At 38.7% G+C, this 23,413-nt stretch overlaps 1 protein-coding gene and 1 long non-coding RNA gene across 3 annotated transcripts in view; one reads left to right on the top strand and one right to left on the bottom strand.

The window, feature by feature from the left end:
• Window positions 1-12,081: 12,081 nt before the first annotated feature.
• Window positions 12,082-23,413, bottom strand: part of LOC121655007 — a 14,627-nt gene continuing 3,295 nt past the window's right edge. Inside the window, exons 2-3 of the long non-coding RNA XR_006013060.1 lie at window positions 19,695-19,700; window positions 12,082-12,177 (exon numbers count right to left, since the gene is read on the bottom strand). This is a non-coding gene — a long non-coding RNA (uncharacterized LOC121655007). The remainder of the gene's footprint in view (window positions 12,178-19,694; window positions 19,701-23,413) is intronic.
• The window catches only part of LOC121655001 (protein sprouty homolog 3), a 21,875-nt gene continuing 16,728 nt past the window's right edge, over window positions 18,267-23,413 (top strand). The window contains exon 1 of one of the 2 annotated variants that reach the window (XM_042009425.1): window positions 18,267-18,905. The gene's annotated coding sequence lies outside the window, so the exon portion shown is untranslated. Of the gene's footprint in view, window positions 18,906-22,390; window positions 22,464-23,413 lie in introns of those variants that run through there. The other variant, XM_042009426.1, reaches the window with a different exon arrangement.

Below are 23,413 nucleotides of genomic sequence, written 5' to 3'. Positions count from 1 at the left end.
TATCTTCCCATCTCCTGATCCATCCATCAGTGTCTGTTCATCTTAAATTCTACCCCACATACACACACGCGGGCGGTCACACATAAACACACACACCTACACGCACACACTCTCTTCGTTGGCTTGTACAAAATTGTGTCTCATTTTCACGTCCATCATCCTTCCCTCTCTCTATCTCTCTCTCTGTCTGTCTGTCTCTCTCTCTCTCTGATGAGCTGGTGAATGAGAGGCTGAGCGAATGAGCATGGCTGAGTGGGCGTAGTGGCTGATGCACTCCTGGTCATTAATAAAAGTTTTATACACAGTCAGGAAATGCATTTGAGCCCCGGTGGCTGGAGCTCCTCTCAGACACACAGGAAATGGGTGCTTGGACAACAGCCAATCCTGCTATTTCAGGGGCTTGTCCGGAGCCAATCAAGCTAGGCCTGGTAGGTTAATGGATCAGCGGCTTTGCTCTTCTCTACACCCAAAAATCAGCAGCAATTAGTGGGGGTATGTGTGTGCTGCTAATTTTAACAATGTGGTAAATTAGTGTTACAGACAGCAACACACGGTGTTATTCATCCTTCTGGATAAAATTTGGTCATAAATCTGTTATATGCATGGTTGGGACATATTCAACATGTACCTAGGAACCTTTTATAAGCACTCTTTTTCTAGTTAGACCAGTCAGAGTGGGAACTACATCTGGGTAAACGAAGCAGACACTTACAGTTTTAAAATGCGTGAAGCAAGGTGAGGTGTTTATTTTCTCATACAGCTAATTTACCGAGGTAAACTCTGTCACAAATAATTTTGAAGCTATTTGAATATTTCAGTTTGTGGCAAATTAGCAACACTCGTCCATAATGGCTACATCTGGTTAAATGTAAATAATGGTGTATTTAGAAGATTTTGGGTACTTGCATGAATTTCTCTTTTTTGTGTGTTTTTTTTTTTTTTTTTTTAGGAAATTCCACTCTAGTTGCTTTCTGTAAGCATTATTAGAACATTATGTGGGAATATAAATGCAATTTCTGTCCTTTATTTTTACATAGACTAAATGAACACATCAATTTTTTTGTGTGAAGCAAACTGGTTTACTTCACACCGGGATCCACCAGATGACAGCAGGGACAGCGATAAAGAGTATGTACCATCGTGTACCAGGTGATGAAAACAGCAGTAGTGCTTTAACTTTCGGCTTTTTTGTTGGCCATATATTTATGAATATAACAAGTATATGCTGTGTATTTGTTGTGAATAAAATATCAGCGTTTTTCTATTGTGAATATTTTTTTCTACACCAGGTGATGCAAGTAGAAAGAGTACTGACAGCAGGAGCAGTAGTGATGAGGATTCAGATGAAAATGATCACTGGTTCCAGCCTTGGCTACAAACAGGGACCTTTCTGTGTAGAGTTTACATGTTCTCCCCGTGCATGCATGGGTTCTCTCCATGTACTGCAGCTTCCTCCCACAGTCCCACAATATGTATTTATATATGTTATTTATATATTAGGTTATGATTCATGTCATACATTTTTATTTAATGTTGTAAAGGAAATGTTTAAGCCCTGTTTTATATTAGGTTTGAATAGTAAACTATTTCTTTATTTTTATACATTATATATAATATATATCCATATATTGATAAATCATATACTATGAAGTATAATAATCAATAATAGTTAAAAGTTGGTGTTGTAGTCAGCTGAATATCATTTTGTGGCATCAGTAAACCATTTCCATCCTGTGATGGCCAGCCACACATGGTAATATTCACACATCACCATCAGTATATTTCTAATTTAATTTTCTTTGCGACCATAGGTCTAAATGCAATACATATTATTTCATACATTATATCTCTACTAAACAACTTAAATGTCCCATACATTACAATGTTGCATACACCATTGTACTGTAAGGTCAAATTATGCCTGAATCAATATTTGTTTCTTTTCTTTGAGTTGTCTGGGGTTCAGTCTCTTCTTACTGGTGCAGCAATGGCTGGCCAGGGGCTGAGGATGAGCTGCGTAAGCTTCAGTGGACTGAACCACATGTTGCAGTGTCATAGGGGTGTTTGGGGATTTATTGAGGTTTTGGTTGGTTAAAAATGAAAAAGACATTTTATTTCCCCCTTTCTGTTTTCTTTTGGTTTAGCTAAACTTGTTCAAGAGGTAATTTTGTTATGTTCATTGATTGATTGATTGATTGATTGATTGATTGATTGATTGATTCATTCATTCATTCATTCATTCATTCATTCATTCATTTATTCATTCATTCATTCAAATGAGTTTTGAAGTGAGTTTTCTTCAGTTCAGATTTTAAGTCTAGTTATATCTAGTTAGCCTCTTAGTAACAGTTTTAAATTTTGGGGGTAAATAAAAACCCAGTTTGAACAAAACCTCCTGTGTTGTTGATGCCTTATTGCTTGGTCCCTGACACTGTGATAGGAATTATTGTGTGAGCTTGGCCTAAAACTTTATTAAAGCTGTCATAAGATGAAGCATTACTGTTACACTTACAAATTATCATGTGGCCTTTTCACACTAAAAACAAAACTTACAGACGCTGGCCAGCTCTCTTTGTAGCTTCCCCTTTTTCTGTCTACTAGCAGGGTGAAGAAAAGGGCAAAAGATCATCTGCTCTCTCGAGATGAGTCTAGTTTCGTTTTATGTAGAACTCTCTCCAAATAGTTCCGTTTTATGAAGAACTCTCTCTAAGTTGCCCCTAGCAACCGCCATTAATAGATATCCCCATCGAGTGATGCATGATGATGATGATTGTTGGAAAGGGCGTGATCAGAGATCTATATAACTTTGTGACACTTCCTTGTTTGGCAGAGAGATCTCTGCATGCTGACACTGCATGTATTTTTTATTTCTCTTTGCTGTAATAAACTTGTGAAAGACAGTTTGACTCGGCATCGTTTTTGATTCTCCCCACGAAGATTTTTCCAGCACAACACATCCCCAGAGACTGGGATCTGTTTTATGACAGTTTTCTTTTTTTATTATTATAATTTATTATTATTATTACCTTTGACCTCTTTTGGTGTCACAAATTTGCATCAAACCAAAATTTCTATCTATTTTATGTGCTGCGGTCGAATTAACAATCTTAAAATGATTTAACATCTGCTTGAAAGCGAGAACACAATTAGTTTTATATTGTACTGCACTTGCACATGAATTTAGACGTTAAGGGATTTAAATAATATTATTAACAATTATGTCAATGAAAATAATTTTTTTTCCTACTGTAAAATACAGGATATTAAAATCAAATCAAACTTTATTTATAATGCGCTTAACAAAGCAATTAATGCATTTTAAAAATAAAACAAGCCTTCACACACCAAAATAGATAACAGCATAAAAAAAGCAATAAATTAAAGAAGCATTAAAGGACTATGAAACGTTTCTCAGCGATGTCCCTTCTATTGACAGCTAATTCAGCATAAAGCTTGAATCCTACCTGTACTGCGAGCCCTGTCCAGCCAGTAAAAGACAGCTTTATCTCGACTCCTGTCTTATCCCTTCTTCTGCCCCTTTCTCTCTTTCTTTTCCTCTCTTCCTTTGCTAATGTCTTCTTATGTTTCTTTGCTGAATTAGTCACGGTGTTTGTAAAGCAAAACTTATCTGCAACATATCGCTGCATCCCAGATGAAAAAGTTGTATAGTGCAGTTTTTCAGACTCAGGTTGCTGTTGGGGAGCGATGGCTCCAGAAATTCCCTTCATAGAGCTCTGAGAGTTGACATCACACAATCCCGGCCTGCAACAGTCCAAATCCAAACACCACCATTTTGGCAGGAAGGTGCACTGTTCAGATTACTGCCAGTTATCACGCCGCTTGCAGCTAAACTGGTAAATAAATGGTACATGGATGGTAATGGTGGATAACTGTTGTGCCCCGGGATGCCAGAACAGCCGAGGATGAGCAAAGGGAACAGCATTTCCCAAACAGAATTCCCAAAGATCCAGAACATAGAGACCGATGGACAACTGCCATCAACCACGCAAGCAATGAGAAGAAAACAGAGAGGTGGGACCCACATGCAAAGGATTCAGCTTATGTATTGATCACTTTAAATAAGGTATGGAATACAAGTGATGCTAATGCTGTAGACAGCAGTGTAAAACATGTCCTCTCACAGAGTCCCTCGTCTGGGTGGGAGGGAACCCAGGGCCAACAGACCAAGACCCATTGTAGCCAAGTTCGTCATCTTCAAACAGAAGGAGCAGGTGAAGAACCAGGGCCAGGCGACAAACTTCGGTGTAAACTACCAATATTCAAGAAAGACCCTGGATCGGCCATCTCCATTGCACATGGATGTGTTTTTTAATTATTTTTTTTCCTTTGTTACTGTCACTCACTTCACTTTTCACTCTTCCTCTTTCTGACCCTTTCACGGTTAATCGTAATCCCACCTGTCTTTATATTAATGCGAACTGCGACACATGCACACATTCAAACATCAGGCCCAGTTTGTTGACAAACTTCAGTACTTTGCACGATTCACACAAACATACACATGCCATGCATGAGGGAACAGCACAAGCACACATGCAGACATTTAATACACTGATTATTTTAACCCCTCTAAAAGAATAACCCCTCTAATAATACATCCTGACCAAACAGGCTTTATTAAAGGTAGACATTCCTCTACTAATATGCGTAAATTAATTAAAATAATAGATTATTCTACCCTACATAATCTGGAATCCACAGTCAATTCTTTAGGTGCAGAAAAAGCATTTGACAGAGTAAAGTTGACATTTTTATTTGCAACATCAAATAAATTTGGGTTTGGCTCAACTTTCATAGACTGGATAAAAATTTTATATAATAACCCAAATGCATGTGTGAAGACCAATGATCAAACTTCTCCAAGCTTCTGTTTGCAGAGAGGCACCAGACAGGGCTGCCTACTTTCTTCCTCACTTGTTACTATTTTATTTAACCCTTAGCAGCTACCACAGACAAAATAAAGAAATTAAGGGAATTCATTTTAAAAATATAGAACATAGGTAAGTATTTATGATGATGTATTACTTTTCCTCCCAATCTCACCGACATCTCTCCCCCAGACAATCGCACTCATTAACAAATTTTCATCAATATCTGACTACTCTATTAACTGGTCTGAGATTATAGTTATGTCCATTAACTGTGACCTACAAAACATATCTAATATTACAATTCAGTCTGAAAACATTGTTGTCACAATTAAAATGATGGTTCTGTCATGGTCGTGCTCTGTCTGTATGCCTGAGTTTGCAGGTAGGGCTGAGCAGGTTGCCATGGGGACTCATGGTGGAGTCTGGAGCTACAATTGACACCACCTGCAGCTCATCATCCGGCTCGTTATCCTGCTCAACTCCCTGCTATTTAGGGACAAGCAGGAGCTCCAGTCTTCGCCAGATTGTCTCTCATTACTGCATGGTAATCAGGCCAGCCTTGGTGATTTTCTCGTATTGCTTTGCATTTAAACCTGACCTTGTTATCTCTACTCCTCAGCAACTTGATAGTCATGAATTGGAACTAACTAGCAGCTCTGGACCAGGACTTCTGTTTCCACCAGCTCACCATCTAAAGTTTGTGCCTGCCTGCTCGCCCTGCCTGCCACCTAACTCTTTCACCGCAACTGGAGATCCTTCCCTGGCTTTACCCCTCCACCGTCATACCACCACTGGATCATAGAAGAGTTTCCCGGACCTGGTCCAAGCCTTCCACATCTATTGACAATAAACATTGTTCATTTCCACCCGCAACTGTGTGTGTGTTCTGCATTTGGGTTCCCCTCCGTACTACGGTCCCAGACCGTGACAGGTTCTACTTAAAGTAAACTACGTCTTTTCATTGATACCCACTAAACCATCCTCCAGCTGGTTTAAGTCACTGGAGTCTCACATATCCAAATCTCTATGGAAAAACAAGCCATCATGTATCAGTCTAAAAACAGACTGAAGACAGAGATGGATTGGAGTTACCCTCCTTTAATCACTATTTCTTAGCTAACAAGCTGCAATATATCTCCAAATGGCTTAAACCATGGTTAGATGTAGAGCAAGCATTGTGTGAGGATCTGGTTATCTCTGACCTGCTATTCATCAGCTCAGCCATCGGCCTACATCAGTGTTTTAAAAGCATCAACATCAGTTCCTATATAATGGCTTGGTGGACATTTCTAAAAATAACCAAGTTTTCACTTATTCCATGTAAGCTTACACCCATCTAGAACAAACCTGACATCCTACAAAACAAAAAGGTGATTAACCTCACTCAGTGGAAAAATAAGGGAATAAAACAGAACATATAAAAGAAAATGGAAACTTTTTTAATATTATCACTTCACAATATGGAATCAGCAGCACTAAATTTTTAGAATACCACCAGCTTAAATCTAGTATGTTGTAACAGTTGTAATAGTAGAACGGCCCTTTAAAACTACCTTTGGTTGTCTAGTAATGATGATGTCAGGAAGATGCTTTGAGAAGAGAGGAGATCGTCTTGCGCACGTTTGGACTGCAGATGGACATTTTGGGAGTTCAGCTCTTATTAATTTCTTTTCCCCCTCGTTGTGACGGACGTGTTGTGTCGCACTGTTTTATTTATGTATAATGAGACAGTAGCCATCCAACCGGGCTTTATATGGTTGATGAATGTCCTTTTATTAAAGAGCACGCGCTGTGGAATCTTCAGTACCACTGTCGCTGTGAGTTTGTCAACCTTGTGGCAGCTTTATCCAGCTAACTGAGCTAATTCCCCTTACCGCAACCCGCTTCCCCGTTACAATGTGTAAAAAATATACCATTAACAATGAAACTTGCAGCTACGTATGAGGGTAGCAGAATTCTTGATGTCAAAAATATATTGACTATTAACTAAGCTAGAAGGTTCAATCTGTCTCATCCAACTTTAAAATAGGAGGCTGGCTTATCCAGTAACTTTAATCAAAATGAATGGTCACAAAGATGTTTAAACTAAGAATTCAAGATTAAGAATCAAGACTAAAACTTCAAATATGCAACTAATACAATTCAAAATTCTACATAGAATTCATTATACAGGACAAAGGACATTCAGGATGGGTCTGTCATAATGAAATAGATGTTCACATTGTAATGACAAAACGAGCCATGCCTTGTGGTCCTGCCTATATGTCCGTCGGTTCTGGCTTTAGGTATGTGAAGACATGTCAACATGGTTTAAATGCAATATTCCTGCAAATCCCACACTGTGCCTACTAGGTGACTTGGGTGAAATTAGCATGGTAATTAACTCTGCACACATGATCTTCATGGTCTTATGCATCAAAAAGAAAACTACAGGGAGCAAAAAACTGGTTGGACAAATGGGGCTTTCAATTTTTCAAGGACCGTGTCCAGAAAATAATTCAGAGATTATAAATTTCTGTTTTTTGATAAAAAGGAAACCCGACGCACATGTCTCCTGGAGGACAGGTTCGCCCTGGTCTCTGCCACCTGTAACAAGTGCATTGAGAACTGTATTGCTTGTGATCTGCCAGCATCACAGTCTATGAACAGCTGTTTCTCACCAAGGCAAGGTGCAAATTTATTCAGTACATGGCAAATAAACCAGATAAATTTGGGATCAAATTCTGGCTGGCAGTGGATGTTCAGTCAAAAAAGCAGAAAAATATTTAACTTGCTTAACTCTAAAGGTCTATAAATAAATAAAGGTTTTCACTTGTTTTTTGACACTAAACTACTAAACAAAAGATGAATATCGATGTTGACTAACCACCCTTGTGAAAGTGCATGAAATGGTTTGGTCCTGTTTTAGCACATCAGTTCTCTCGTCAGCAGTGGTCTGCAAGAACCAGAGTCGTTCAAACCTATCAGTCACTAAAAATGCAGCACAGCAAGAAAGGAAAATCTGGTTTTTAAAAAAGAACAGAGAAAAAGATGAGAGATGGTGAGATCAAATCATTGATGATGCCAGGTACTCCTGTACATTTATATCTGAAATGTAAAATGATAGCGACGCAATTCTTTTTTAAAACGAAACCAGGACTATTTAGCCTTTTTATTGAGCTGATCACGTGTCTATAGCTAACCCAGAGCTGAGCAGTTAAGCCAGAAAGCTCAAAGGGCTGAGAATTTACAACATTTTGAAGTCCACACAACCAAAGCAGTCAAGAGGAAAGACCAGACCTCAGAGGGTTAACCAACATTTATTGAGTGCTATGTTTAGCAAGATATTTATATTAAATCAATTGTCCTTGTCCCTTTATCATATGAAAACAGATGAACCAGCAGCTGCCCTGTCTTCTCAAAACCTTTACCCTCCCTGTCCCATTGAAAAAGGTGAGCAACATTGTTTTCATCCCAGTCGGCATCATTACAGAGCGTGTGAATATTTCTTATGCCATTCCAAAAAAAAAAAAAACCAAAAAACCCCAAACCAAAAAAGCAAAAACAGAAAAAAAAGAAACTGAAACACATTATTTTCTTCTAATGATCACTAATAAATAAAACAGCATGAAATTGTTTGTACGGGACACTTAACTGTTGATCGGAAACATCAAGGGGCCTCCGGCAGCCTGTATTAAAGTTACTGACTATATTTACATGGTCAAGTTAGATGTATACATTAAGCCATTAAACAGCCATTAAACGACATCCATAGATCTTCATTATTCCCACAAAGGGCAATTTATTTGAGCAGCTTGAAGCAGTTACACCTAAAACATTTATCTACTGTAATGATTGCAATCTAATGGTGAGTCCTACACTGAACTGTTGGTAATTTATATAATTTATAAGTGTAATTTGTTGACATGTGGCATTTTTCAATATAACGTGTCTCATTTACATTCTAAACAGCCAGGTCAGTCTCATGTTTCTTGTGGTACTTCATTGAACTTCTCTTGTCTGATTACCTGTGTCCTCCTCACCATGCTTTTCACAGCTTTTGCACCATCAGACCAAGACAAGTATTAAAGGGGTAGTGCACCCAAAAATGTGTTTTTTGAGCTGTAAACAGCACAGTATTACTTAATTTTGATGAAAACCACCTATACTGTTGATAAAATTTGTATTTTTTAAAATTATTTAAAAAACAGGATTGTGTGGGTAAAAAATGGCTCATAACACCCTTTACAGCAGGCATGTCAAACTGGTCCAGCAAAGGGCCGTGTGGCTGCAGGTTTTTGTTCCAACCAAGCAGCAGCACACCAGATTTGACTAATTCAATCAACTGATCTCAGTCTTCAGACAGCTGATTGGTCAAACTGTGTGCTCTTGGCTGGTTGGAACAAAAACCTGCAGCCACACGGCCCTTTGCTGGACCAGTTTGACATGCCTGCTTTACAGGGTAAAACCTGATTTTGTTTTCCATGATGTAGAGCCATCTCTACGTCATGAGAAATTTTAAAAAACCCCACAGCCCCCTCCCTCCAGATGCAGACAGACGGGTCCTCGCCTTGCAGGCATAGGAAACCATGCCCACCAACACATATGAAGTGATGTGAACTTATATGGTGTAATTTTGCTAGTTTCAGACTAGTTTCAAACTTCTATTCTTTCACAGAATTTCTGGTAAAATTTTCCTGCATTGACAGATGACAGATTTGTGCTTTTAAGGGGTGTTAAAGCAACACCAGACTTTATTCTTAACCTGCTGATTCTTATCTGGTGACAGTCAGCAGCTGAAATCGTAGCAACGGCAACTTACAGTGGCACTTCCTGCAGCTGCCACAACCTGCTGCGAGTCTCCACAGCTTTCCAGAGCTGCTGGAGCTGCTGATAGGCCAGAGTAACAGCACTAACGGCTCAGACTGATACGGTTCAGGGCCACCTTGTTCATGTGTAGCTGAGAAGATTCAGGAGGGAAAAAGTCTTCCACCTTGAATACCGCTTTTTTGGCATAGGTTCTTTATGAATCTCACTCTGCATCTTGCCAAAAAGTAGTGGGTGTAGTTACACTTTAAATGTGCTACAATTATTATATAAATAACGTGTAGTATAGCTCAATTGGCAAGGCATCCACATATGTGAGACCCGAGTATGAATCTTGCATAGAGTGTTTAACATCATGGGGATATGTGGTGTATATTATCCTCTGGGTCCTTAGGCAAGACTCTTAAAGCTACCACATAACACAAGAGTTGCCTAGTAAAACAAGATCAAGGGAAATTGCTTGCTTCTGTGTGTGTATGCATGGTTTTATAAATCTGAATATTTTTTGGCACACACAGACTTTGGGTCTACCTTGTACTTAAATGCAATAATAAAATTGTTGTAATGTCTTTTGTAATGTACAAAGCATGTTATTTTAAAATAAATAGCAAAATATCACAGATGATGCCCTAACATTACAATTTCCCTGGGAGACAATTAAGCTAAGTTGCAGTCAAATCGGGATTTGGTTCTATTTCTGGCTTTGCTAAAACCATCAGTGTAACAGACTGCACTCTCGTCAGATCCCTTCCTTCAACCTCAATTAAATACAACTAAAGAACAAATTTTAGAAGATATTGGTGAATGAGGCCAATTGTCCTGTTGCATGAGCCAGTTTCAGCTAATCTTAGCTGTCACATGGACTCACATGTGACTCTAGAATACTTTAGCATCCAGAGGAGATCATAGGTTGATCAGTGATGGCAAAACAATCCCAGATCATCGTCTCTTCACCACTGTGCTCGACAAGATGTATGACGTGTTTGTGCTATTTCTTTTTTTTTTTTTAATCCCATGCTGATTCAAACTGATTCTGTGGTTTCTTAGCTTCAGAAACCATGGAAAGAACACAATGACAGCCCTGTTCTTCCGTCTGAGGTACTACAACAGACCATTACCTTAAAAAAGATGTTAGCCAAATCTGGTTAACATGGCTCATCAATCATTTCACATTGGTTCAAATATGTCGTCAGGGTAGTTAGACCAACTTCAGAAAGCATGAAAAGGGGAGAACTTCTTGTCTTACTTCCTGTCAAACTGTTCATGCACTCAGATAAGAGCATCGAGTGAAAGAACTGCACGTTTGCTCACATGACAAATACACTGTTATGTGCTGGTAAGTTGACACCCACATGCTTCATGGGTGGGACGCCTACTTCACATCCAGCACACGTTTGCTACTGAAGAGCAATGACGCATTACACACAGACACACAAACACACACACACACATACACACAGAGTGTATGCAGAGCGGAGTGCCGGCAGAAATGAATGACTTTGTCAGCTGTATGCTGTAAACCAGGCCATTTGTCATTGATCCTTTCATGACCCAGAACATCTCTTCATGTCTCTTCCTCATCTCTGCTGCTTCATAACCATGAATGTTTAATTTTCTACTCCTGAAACAACTCTTTAAAATCTTAAACCATGTATTTATTAAGTTTTAAGGTTTCCCAGCCTAATCTGGAGGAATATGCTAGCCAAGACTACAGCTTGGCAGGACTGAAAAACTTGCCAGATCTTCTCTGCCAAATGTTATTCTGCCATTGACTCTTGTTTTGAGCTTGTTCATGGACACAACCCACATACTCTAATCTGCTGATCATCCCACAAATGCAGTTTCATTCTAAATGTGGCTCAATTTTAAGGGAAATAAGAGTGAAGAGGAAGAATGAATATTTCACTATAAAAAATAAACAATCTTTGTCATAGAAACTACAAAGAGCAAAAGATCTTCTGTACTGCCCACATCTCATGGTCCCCTCTGTACAGGAGGCTCTAGTCCAGAGAATTTTAAAGCTCCACTACTGAACTTTGTCAGATTTTTTCATGTAATATTCAGCCTCCAGCTTCATCTTGTCTCTCCTCTGAGTTTTTCCAACTAGTAAAAGTCAGTCTGATGTTGACTGTGTCGCTTTCTCTCCTTTTCTAAGGGGAAAAAATCAACCAAAATGCAGCTGTCACATGGGGCTTTGAGTTTTTGAGTTGGTACTCACTTCATGTGCTGAAATTTCTTTTTTCTTTAAAATAATTAATAATTCAGTAATTTAAGACTTTGATGAATGTTGAACAGTTGTATGGTAAGGTTGGAGCTAGAGGGGTGGCCATGGTGATGCTGGTCATCTCTGAAATCTGATTGGAAACTCCAGGTGCCACCTCAGGTGACTGACAGGTCACTGGAGAAGGACGGAAACATCTTTCCAGACCTGCATGAATCGCCAATATCATTACACTAGTTTAAAGTAAATATTAAAGTACTTTTCTATTGAATTATCCTTTAAAAATGTTGGCATTTGGCTGCACATTTCTATGACAGATTTTGTCTCTGTCCAAATACAACTACTCACGTTATGGCCATTAACCTGAAGTAAGCATGAAACTACATACCAGAGCTAATCTAGTTATGCTAGTAGTAGATTAGTTTTAAGATAATGTGGAGAAACCTTGTCATGTTTAGTTACCAGTGAGTGCATGTAGGGATTAAAATCCACTCAGCTAATCAAAATTTGCAGACTGGAGCTGAAAATAAACTACATAAATGCTCAAAGAGTACCTCAGTATCCATGTTATTTGGCGCTGCTAAGCTAGTGCTACATGATCCTGTTTAATTTAAATAGAAAACTAGCAAGGCTGCTAGTTGATTTAGTTGATTTTAAAGTAGCTACAGCATGAAAATGTGGAGAATCCTGTAACCAGTCTGATTTTGTTTAAGAAGATATAAAAAGGAAGAGAAAGAGTGATATTTCTGACTTTTTGTAAAGCGGAAGGACACAGATCAGGGCAAAACAGACCACAGCCCCAGTATCAGCATCCCAACAGCTCCCAACGTGGAGCTAGATACACAAGGATCCAGTCTACCACCATTGCCAGACGGTGATAAACCAAAACGGATCCCCCTACATCAAGCTCCACACACTGCACCCCCAAACAACCAACTTACCATTCTATGGATCTTTTTTAACTTGTTGCAAAAATTTCTAATTTCTAATTAAGATGTTTTATTCTCATGTCTCTCTAATGTGTCCACAGATATCACAGCAGTGGATGTGAGTGTATGTTAGAAAAAGAATACAATCACTTCCTTTATTACTATATGACCCCCCTCGATAAAGTCTTCTGCACCCGTTGGACCCCCCATGTATAAAAGTCTAGCTCTGCTATTGTCATGTGATGGTTCCTTGTGGTACCTTTGATCAAAAACATTCCCAGGTGATACTTGTGTTTATCTGTGGAAATCAAAGGAGGATGTATTTGTTTGCACCAGTTCTTTATTTTGCTAAGATCAAACCAATTTAAAATGAATAATCTGGATTTTCTAACATTTTCTTTTTTCTGAATAAGCATATATTTTCTTTTCTTTACTTCAAAGAACACACATCATTCTTCATATGGGAAAAAAAGGATCATCTTTAGTGAAGGTAGATTTGGTTTCTTTTAGATAATCTCATTGTCTCTGTCTTTCCTCCATTTCAGTGTCTCTCTATCAGCAGTTTGTTTCATCTCAGATACTTTCCTCAACAGGAAACAGAGCTCCCCCTCAACCCCATTAGGGACCAGTGTCTAGTTACAATAATGTGTGTGTGGGTGCGTGTGTGTGTCTGTGTGTGTGTGCTTGTATGCCTGCACATCATGTATAGCCCAGATCTTGCTGAGTAAGGGCATGGACCAAGAAAAAAAAAAAAAAGACAGAAGAAGGTAGAAATCCACCCACATGAATGAGCATCCTCTCACACACAAAGCAGAGGTTCATATTGCAGTCATGCAGCATATTCAGCATGTTCAGCCAGTGATGTCACTTGTCTTTACTGAATGAATGCATGAATTCAGATTTTCTCCTGAGCTTATTTCTCTGTCACTACGCTCACTGCTGGGGCCTCTAAAATTTTAAAATCTAAATAAGGTAATAAATAATGAAATAGTCCGTAACAGCAGCTTTATAAAAGCTCTACAACAAGAAGGCAGAGGAGGATGATGACGTCTGTATTTACATAATACAAAAGACACACTCGCTGGTTGGTGTTTGCTCTATAGTCAGCAGAAAAAATTGGTTCCACACAGATCTGTGTCAGCAAAACTGACTCTTGTAGCATCTCATCCCCAAGACACAGCACAATTTAAAAAAAAAAACACTCATTGTGTAAAGGGTTAGACCCCCTTTTCCTGCAGAACTGCTTTAATTCTTAGTGTCATAAATTCAACAAGGTGTTGGAAACATTCCTCCGAAGTATTGCTCTATATTGACATGGTAGCATTACACAGTTGCTTCCACCGTTCCACCACATCCCAAAGCTGTTCTACTGGACTGAGATCTGGTGACTGTGGAGGCCATTGGAGTCCAGTGAACTCAATGTTTGCATGGACATGAGTATTTGGATTAGAAATGATTCATTACTGTGCATGCCCGTTCTGTCAGCCGTATGTCAATATAATGTAATTGCTTGAATTCTTAAAAATAAAACAAAAACAAAAACAAAAAAAAAACTAAAGTTTTTAATGGGGTAGCAGCTGAAATCAGAAGAGGGCAATAAATATGCACAAGCAGCTGCAGTTGTTTACATTAGAAACTTTTTTAGTGTCTATGTAAACAGAACAGGTCTGATTGGAATTGTGTACCTGACTGAAGAAATTTTGTGCGTATAAACATAGCTAGGCTGCTGGTTCGAGCCTCGGCTGGGGCTGGGTCTTGCCTGGTGGCTTTTATGTGTGGAGTTTGCATGTTCTCCCCGTGTATGCGTGGGTTCTCCGGCTTCCTCCCACTGTCCAAAGACATGCATGTTAACTGGTCACTCTAAATTCTTCCTAGGAGTATCTGTGTTGGCCCTGTGATGGACTGGTGACCTATCCAGGGAGTACCCTGCCTCTCACCTGCTAAAATGCTGTGATAGGCTCCAGCTTACTCATAACCTGTAATGGACTAAGCGGTACAGAGAATGAATGAATAAACATAGCTAATATGTCCAAAATCACTCAGGTAGACTGTACTGGCCATGTCACATTGGTACTAAGGGCCTAAACTGGGCCAAGAAAATATACCCCATACCATTACACCACCAGCAGCCTGAAGCATTGATTCAAGGCAGGATGGAGCCATGATTTCATGATTTTTCCACCAAACTCTAAGCCTACTATCTGAATGCGGAGCTGAAATAGAGACTAATCAGACCAGGAGACATTTTTCTATCTTCTGTTGTCCAGTTTTGGTGAGTCTGTGACTGTGTCTCATTGTGAGTATCGTGAATACACTGGAAAGTAGTGCGTAGTGCACACTAAGCACTTCTTCTGTAGTCCACACTATTGTGGGTAAGTGCTGACCCAAATGGAACACTGACGCGTTGCAGTTATCTGTAGTGATGTACTAGCATTTGACGGTGATTTTTCTGCCTGTTTTAATTTTCAGAATTAATTCCAACTCTTGATTTTACTCTCTTTTGTTTACTCTTTACTTAACCCCACCTGTAAACTATGTTGCATCCAACGCCAATGCAGGATCCTCCTCCTATTGGCTGAACATGAGTTGAAACATATTCTTATTTATTTTAATGTTTATTACCCTCCTACACAGAGGCAATCATGGCTAGTTTTGTGCCCTGGGCAGATTTTTCAACCTGGGTCTTTCACCCCAGTTTACACCTGGCACACACACCTGACAAGTCCTGCAAAGATGTGGCTGCAGAGGTAGATGGTTATTCAAAAAAGCTATATCACATTAAGCTTACAAATGTCATGTCAATGTCATGTATAGCATTAAAAATTCCACAGTCAGGACGTCCTATTGTTTACCAACTTTTTAGACTAATAGGCCCATGTGAACTTGCACTTGTTGTGTAGCAAACACAAATTAGCCTATTGGTAAAATTAACTGCATGACTTCATGCCTCAAATTTTAATAGTTGCTTAAGTAAAACTAAAAACCAAATACAGTTGTCTTCTGTAGCTAAGTAGCAACATATTAGCAAGAGGATAAATAGTGTATAGGCTACTGTTTCATTACATGCACAATTAACGTCACTCATAGAGACCTGCATACCTTTATCTTTTGAGCGTTTCTCCTCTTTTTCTTTTCCTTATTTTTCCAGGCACCTGATGGTTTCTTTGGTCTTTTGTTCGTGTTACACCCTTGACTTCACATCATCACCTTTTCTGTCCGTCAAACACCCAGAGGATCAGGCTCCTCCTTGCTTTTCCTCTGAGAGTGAGACTCAGCCTGCTCACACCCTCTGCAGTTGCGAGTTGATCCCCCGCCTGTCTCCCCCCTGGATTTTCTTCTGACACACACACAACCTGTATACATGACTCTCAGCAGTCTTAACTTGACGTGGAAATGAGCTGTATTAGTCTAGAAAACTGGTGATTTTTTTTTTTTTTTTTTTTTGAGGCCACTCGTGCGCCCCCAAATAGATTGGGCCCTGGGCGGTTGCCCACCTTGCCCAAAATAAAGTTCACATACGTTTTTGCATGTCATCATATGTTGTTCTATTAACTGCCTTTTAAGGACCTCATTTACGTAACAGTGCCGTGGCCTACACTGTTTTAGTTTACCTTAGTTGATAACAATAGAAAGCACCATAAGCACACACATTTGTGTTTTTTTGCATGTCTCCCCCATACCTATTAGTATAAAGTGCAATTCAAAGACACAGTACTGCCACATAAATGCCTCAGTGCCACTGCTGGCACAGTACTTTGATGGTCACAACGGCCTGCAGCAATCACACACTGGCAGGTCATATGTCACATTATTTATGTTTATATGTACTTTATGGGTACTTTGCAGTCTCTTTTATTTAAAGTGACGTACAATATAAATACAACCTTAGTTATATCTGCCAAGAACAGAAAAAAAATGCAATTTAAAGTATGCTATATTACAAGATTTTGCAATTGTGTTCAGCCTATAACTGCCTAAAAATTATGATCTGCCCACATTCATTTGAAATTATTCAGGACCTAATGTAAACAATTATGCATATATTTATGCTTACTTGTAAGCTTCAACACTGGCATGCCTCTTCCCAGTAAATAACAAGGGATTGGTAAATAAGGGTCCTGGTGTCCTCATCTGTCCCTGCAACATTTAAAATATCTCAATATAACTTAAAAAAAATAAATAACACATTAACAGTAATCATACTACTGCAGTTTACAGTTTTATTAATCAAACAATGTTTTTATCATTGTAAAAGCTACCTATACGTCATATATCTCTTTTATTCAGCTCAGTCTGGGCAATTCAGATTTGCTTTCAAATCAAATTTCAGATCAAGGATAATTTAGTTTATGCCATAGACACTGCAATGCTTTGTCTGGAGGTTCAACAACAATGAATGAACGTACAGAACTTATAGCATTCATCATTTGTAAAACATATAACTTATCTACGTCCGTGACCCGGCTACAAAACTGCTAACATAACTCTACCGAGCCGATATAACCTCCAACAAATGTTCTGTCCATAACTGTCTCGAGGGATAGAATAGATAGGTAGCATGCTGTTGTCTACATTAGAATTATGATCGAATAACTTCATACTAGCATCTGTACAAAATAGTCTCCATCTATATGGGTACTGCTGACTCGTTGGCCGCCTTTATTCAGCTCTGGAAAACTGGTCGAAATTCCCTCCTATTTCATTATGTCAGCAAAATGGCGTCTGTTTCTTGCGCGTAGTGTCCATCATTTCACACTTGATTTTTGGTTGATTTTAGGGCAGCATCCTGGTAGTTTACTGAGTTTTTGCTTAAATTTCAGTGTGAATGCACTATGCACTTAAACATAGTGTTCGGAATAGGGCGAGTGTGATTATTGAGACACACCCTGTGTGAATTGTAGCCTCAGTTTTCTGTTCTTAGTTGACAGGAGGCACCTGGTGTGGTCTTCTGCAGCTGTAGCCCATCTGCTTCAAGGTTGCATGTGTTGTGTGTTCAGAGATGCTTTTTGGTTGTTGCCCTAAAATGAAACCTTCAGTTGGTTGTTTCACAAAGACACTTTTTTCAGCTAATTCTTTTCTAAAAGAATGTCACATCATTTCTCTGTACAGGAAAACCAGCCAATAATCCAGTGTTGCTTCTGACACTGGATAAAAACCACTGACCACACGACTAATATAACAAACAAAAAATTAAACAGATCCAACTGCATCTTTTTAATCATACTGAGTGTGTCTAAGATGATATGTTTCATGTCTAAAAGTCAGAGTTGTGCCCTGTCAAGCTCCAACAGCTGAACTGATGGAAGAGGGAGGAGTTAGAGAGAGGAAGAGAGAAGGAGGGGCAACTGGAGTGTATGAGAGAGAGAGAGAGCGTGCAGCTCTCAGTCATTCATCTCTCAGAGAGAGGAGAGGAAACTACAAAAGGAGGGAACAAAATAATTTTTTATTAACATTCAGCTGTCCATCTGATTCCACACTCCTCTTTGATTTCAGTGGCTGTTCTCTTTCTTTTTCATCATCGCCTCGTCCTGCGTGGAGATACTTCCACTTCTTCCTCCTGCATCTGGGGACTCTTTGTAAACTACAGATAAACAACCAAGCAAACTCAGAACTGTCATTATTTTTGACTGGATTTCTAACAACAGAAGCATCTCCTCCAACTTGAATGTCTTTCTAACTTGGAAGGAGGGAGAAGAGCTCTTCTGTCAGCGTGCATAAAAGGACTGGTTTTTGAGGGAGGTAGAGGAGGAGGTGACCTGAAGAGGAAACACCGGGATCAGAGTGCTCCGGGAAGAGCTCTGGGAAAAGGAGGAGGATAAGGAGGAGGGCGCGTCACACAGAGGCAGAGCATCCTCACTACCCTCAAACACACACCCTTCAGACCACAGGACTCCAGGAATTTCATGAAACTACAGTGTGTTTTATCAACATCAAGTCAGTTTTAAACAAACAGACAAAAACTCAGCCACACTGCAGAGATTTGCAGAGACGTGCACACACACACACACATCGTGACATCCAGGACACGCCACAAAATGGATCTCCCACCAGTCAGAGGTAAGCATAAATTCATCCTGTCGCCATTCGATCTGCTGATGAACTATTGATGATTGCCATGACCTTGGAAAAACAGCGTCCTAATAGGATATTTCACACTCAGCATCTTGAAAAATGGTTTCTGTCCCAAGTTTTGTACTTATTATTTTTGCAGCAGCTGCAAAGTCCAGAGTTTTCACCGCTTACACTTATGAGCTGGATCACCAACAGTTATAATAATATAAAACTCTGCTTCCTTTCAGTGGTACGCTATTGTTGAATTAATATTTGGATTTACTATTTTAGTGTTTGATGTCAAAAATGCAAAACGATTTCCTGCTTTGGTGAATAAGCGGCTGGCAGATGGGCACTAGTCTGCTCCATCTGCTTCCGTTGGAATAAAAACAAGCCACTAACTGTCTTTCATATTCCTCACAGGATTAAGCTGAGATTGATTTTCATCTCAACGGTTCTATTAACAATTAAAAAGAAAAAAAACTGGATATTTGTCAGTAGATGAAAGGCAGCTTACACCTTCCTCCTGTTTCCTTTTGGAGTGAACAAAGTCTTTCTGGTAAAATAAGAATTTAAAAAGTCTTCGCTACACAGCTGGTTAGTCCAGCTTAAAGCTGTCATTTCTCACTGGTTTTCTGGAGGGGAAACCAGTATAAAAACTCTTTAAGTCTTCAACTTTTGGCAGGTCTTCATTATGTGGCCTGTTATCTCAGTCGTCACTGATCATTTTTGCTCCTTGTGTGTTTCCTGAAAAAAGAAAGTCATTTATCTGCTGAGGTGGACAGGCATATCCACGTTTCTCTTAAGCTGAATTTAAGTCATCTTGACATCGTGTCTCCGGATCTGCAGGGATCTGTAAGCAGAGGGATTTCTGAAACGTCCCAACTAGAGAGAGAAAATAGTTCTGAAAAGTCATTGTGTGTTTGCACAGTTTGTGGAAAGCTGTGATGGGGACATGTGGGGTTGCAATTGATTGTCCTCAAGGTCGGATGTGGAATGTCAATATCCATCTCCGCTGGGGTAAGAGTGGGGTGGGGGTTGGGGGTGGATGAGAATTTGATGGGATGGACTGATGGGAGGGAGTGAAAGAAAGTGGGGATGACAGAAGCAAAGAGATTGACTAGTGATAGATGGTTGGAAGGGAGGGGACAGTAGAGGAATATGACGTATATGAATGAATGAGGAAAGGAAGAGCGTGTGGAGTGAAGAACCCCTACAGCTCTGAAGAAGTACAAAACTACAAACTTGTTTTGATTTTACTATATTTATTTGTGTTAATATTGTGTTCAGTATTTTTGTAAGCTGTGCTTGTTTTGAATATCTTTCATTTGAGTTTGCCTTGAAGTTAAACTACATTTGACTGAAAAGAAAGGATTATATTCTAATTTACCAAAACACATTTTCCCTGAAACACACTGGGGAAAAGTTGGGTTTGTTGAAAAGTTTTTGCTGTGTGTTTTACTTTGTAAAACCATGAGATATTATTTCCTTACTAATTTATATTAGTTTATATTTAAGAAATGTGACTAAAATTTAACGTCACAAGTGGCCCACATTAGGAGGTGGTGGCAGTTTAAGTTATATACAGAGGTCAGCTTCACATCCGTCATTGTCATGTTTTAAAATACATTGTATTTTTCTACATTTTCATGATTTTAATATTTTTCTTGTATTTCTAATCCAAATTTTATGGCTGCATAACCGGAAAAATGCCTAGTTTTGTCTTAAATGTGTTTTTTGTTCCTTAAAAATTTTGCTTTTTAATCATATAAGAACTTCCAATAACGTGTTCAGCACTTTGTTCAACTGTGCTTGTTTTGAATTTAGGGTTTAACTTAATTTGACTGAAAATAAACTATTTTATTTTAATTTATCAAACATGAATTATTCATATAACAAGATGGGGAAAAGTTATATTGGTCCAGTCTTTTTCAGTTAGTAACGCCATGGATTATTACCCTACTAATTTATATTGGCTTGTGTTCAAGTCATGTGACTAAAATAAAACCTCACAAGTTGCCCACATTAGGAGGTTAGAGGGGTGGTGGTGGTTTAAGTTACAGGACTTTCATCCAGGAGCCAGAGAGGTTAGCTTCACATTTAATATTATGTTTTAAAATTCATTGTATTTTTATGAGTTTTTCTGATTATAACGTTTGTCTTGTATTGATGCTTTAAATTTTATGGCCTATCACCACCAAAAAAACTTAGTTTTGCCTTATATGTGTTTTTTTTATTTCTTTCTTAAAATTTTATCTTTCTAACCCCGTTAAAAATTTTGCCTTTTAATTCTTTTGTTATTGGAATTTTCTATTTTTACTCATATATTCTTTAAACACCCTGCGATGGACTGACGACCTGTCCAATGTTTTAGCGCTCTAGTGATTAATAATCACTACCCAAACTTTACAGTTTGTATAATGCAGAAATTGAGGTCCCTCAGTTTTAGCATAAATCTCCTGGTGTTCAAGGAAATCATGGAAACTAAGAAGGTAAGTACTCATCTTAAGTCTCAGTGATTTACTTCAATTGCTGCCAAACTCTAATTTGAAAAAGCCAAACTTCTTAATCTTCATCATCATGAACACAGTTTCAAAGAAAAACAATTTCCTACCCAGAGGCTCAATGGAGAAAAGTACTTTTTAATTAGCCCTACTTTATTTCACCGCCATTAAACATCTCTTAAAGTTTAATATAACTACTATGATAGCACATTGGCAGCATTAATTGAAAATGAACATGCAGCTTTCAGAGTCATTGCTTAAAAACTTGAACAAATTACAAGTATAAACTGAAACATGGTGCTTCAGTATTCATACTGTATATCATGTAGAGTCACAGTAAAACGGTAGTGTTGATGAGCTATCTGAATTCAGCAGTATGGAGTTGTGTGAGCTCATCTCTGGCCAGAATATTTTTTAAAACAATAACCAAAATCTTTCCTTAACCTCAATAAATTTTAGCTTGACTTGTTTGCATGCCAAAGCTCCCATGTCCACTGTTGTCCAACTATATAAAGAAAAAGGTCAGTTGTAAATGCAATAAGATTTAACATGTGTTACTACAGATGAAGCAGCGTGAATATGCAGCTGAAACAGGTCAAAGAAAACAATACCAATAATCTAAGACCTGAAGAAAGTTTAACTTCTGCAGAGCACTTTCACTTTGGACCTCTAAGATACAGCAGCTCTAGTTAATCAGACAAATTCATGCACCAGCCCAGGTAGAGAAGGAACTTAGGCTGAACTCATAGTCTGATCCAAGGCAGAGTTTCAGATTAAATTCCCTTAACAAAAAAAAAAAAAAAGAAAAAAAAGAAAAAGCAAATCTTTCAGTAATTCTTATCTGATGATAACCTAAACAGCAAAATCTGACTAGATTCAATTCAGCTTTTAATCTATAAAACACAATCCACTATTTAAATTGCACTTTATAATGAGTCTTTTTTTTCTTTCTCAACTCATGATCAGTGGGGGACTTCCAAAGAGCACAGGGGGTCCCCGAGGCTTTGAACATTCATTCATCAAAGCAGCAGCACTGACTGAAGGTGTGCTGCACTGACTTGTAAGTCATTTGGCAACTAATCTTCATTTATTGAGTCATATGGACCAGTCAGCCTAAAACACATGAGTCAGATTTGTCTTTGAAAACTCTTTGCTAAAGACAAAGTGGTTTATTTAATGTATTAAAGTTAGGATTAAGGAAGCATTGTCCCTTCTAAGCTAATTGGATGGAGTCCTCTTCCATTCATCACATTCTCTTCACCATTTGGGATACACACTGATGTTAGATCTAGAGTCAGTGTTCGGTGCACAGGGTGCTCCTCTGCTGTCACTCCCAGACATACAGGGAATTGCTCAACAACTGCACATTTCCAGTCAGTAAATGCTAACTGGAGTATGATATTCTCCTGTGTTAGTCTAAACAAGTAAAATGGATCGAGTATGAAGGTTAGAGGGAGGAGCAGACAGTCATCTATAGTCAGTCTATTTCTTTTTTACTTCATTACGTACCAAAAATGTACATAATGATGACCTAGCAATTTTAGAAAAGTTGTTTGAACCAGGGGAAACAGGAGGGGGTATATGTAGACAGAGGCTATCTAGAAGGATTTCTAGAAAGAGAAAACCTGGTTATGTTAGCTTTTCAGTTTGTTTAGCCACTTTCTGCTTCCTCTTAACCACCAGCCCTTCACTGAAGGACTTTGTGTCTTCATCCAGTACCTGTGGAGATCCATTCTTAGCTTCTTCTGCTATCGGACCAGCTTTTCATTATTTATGTCTGAGAGCTCAGAAGGTGAAAGCACTATATAGTCTTTAATGTAGACTGTTTAAATATGCACATTTTAGTTTGTGTTGTGTGTGTATAGTGTTACATTTTGAGGCTGTTCGTTTAAGGTGATTCTTGAGGAAATATGTCAAATGTACATATTTCTTTTCTTTTTAGACCCTATCTGTGTTTTTTTAAAAAGAAACTGACACTAGTTAGCTAGTTTCGACATCCATTTTTGTTAC

This window comes from Melanotaenia boesemani, chromosome 15 (assembly GCF_017639745.1).
Source record: "Melanotaenia boesemani isolate fMelBoe1 chromosome 15, fMelBoe1.pri, whole genome shotgun sequence".
Lineage (NCBI taxonomy): Eukaryota > Metazoa > Chordata > Actinopteri > Atheriniformes > Melanotaeniidae > Melanotaenia > Melanotaenia boesemani.
The sequence above is the reverse complement of the archived record's forward strand: the minus strand, read 5'-3'. Positions and strand labels throughout refer to the sequence as shown.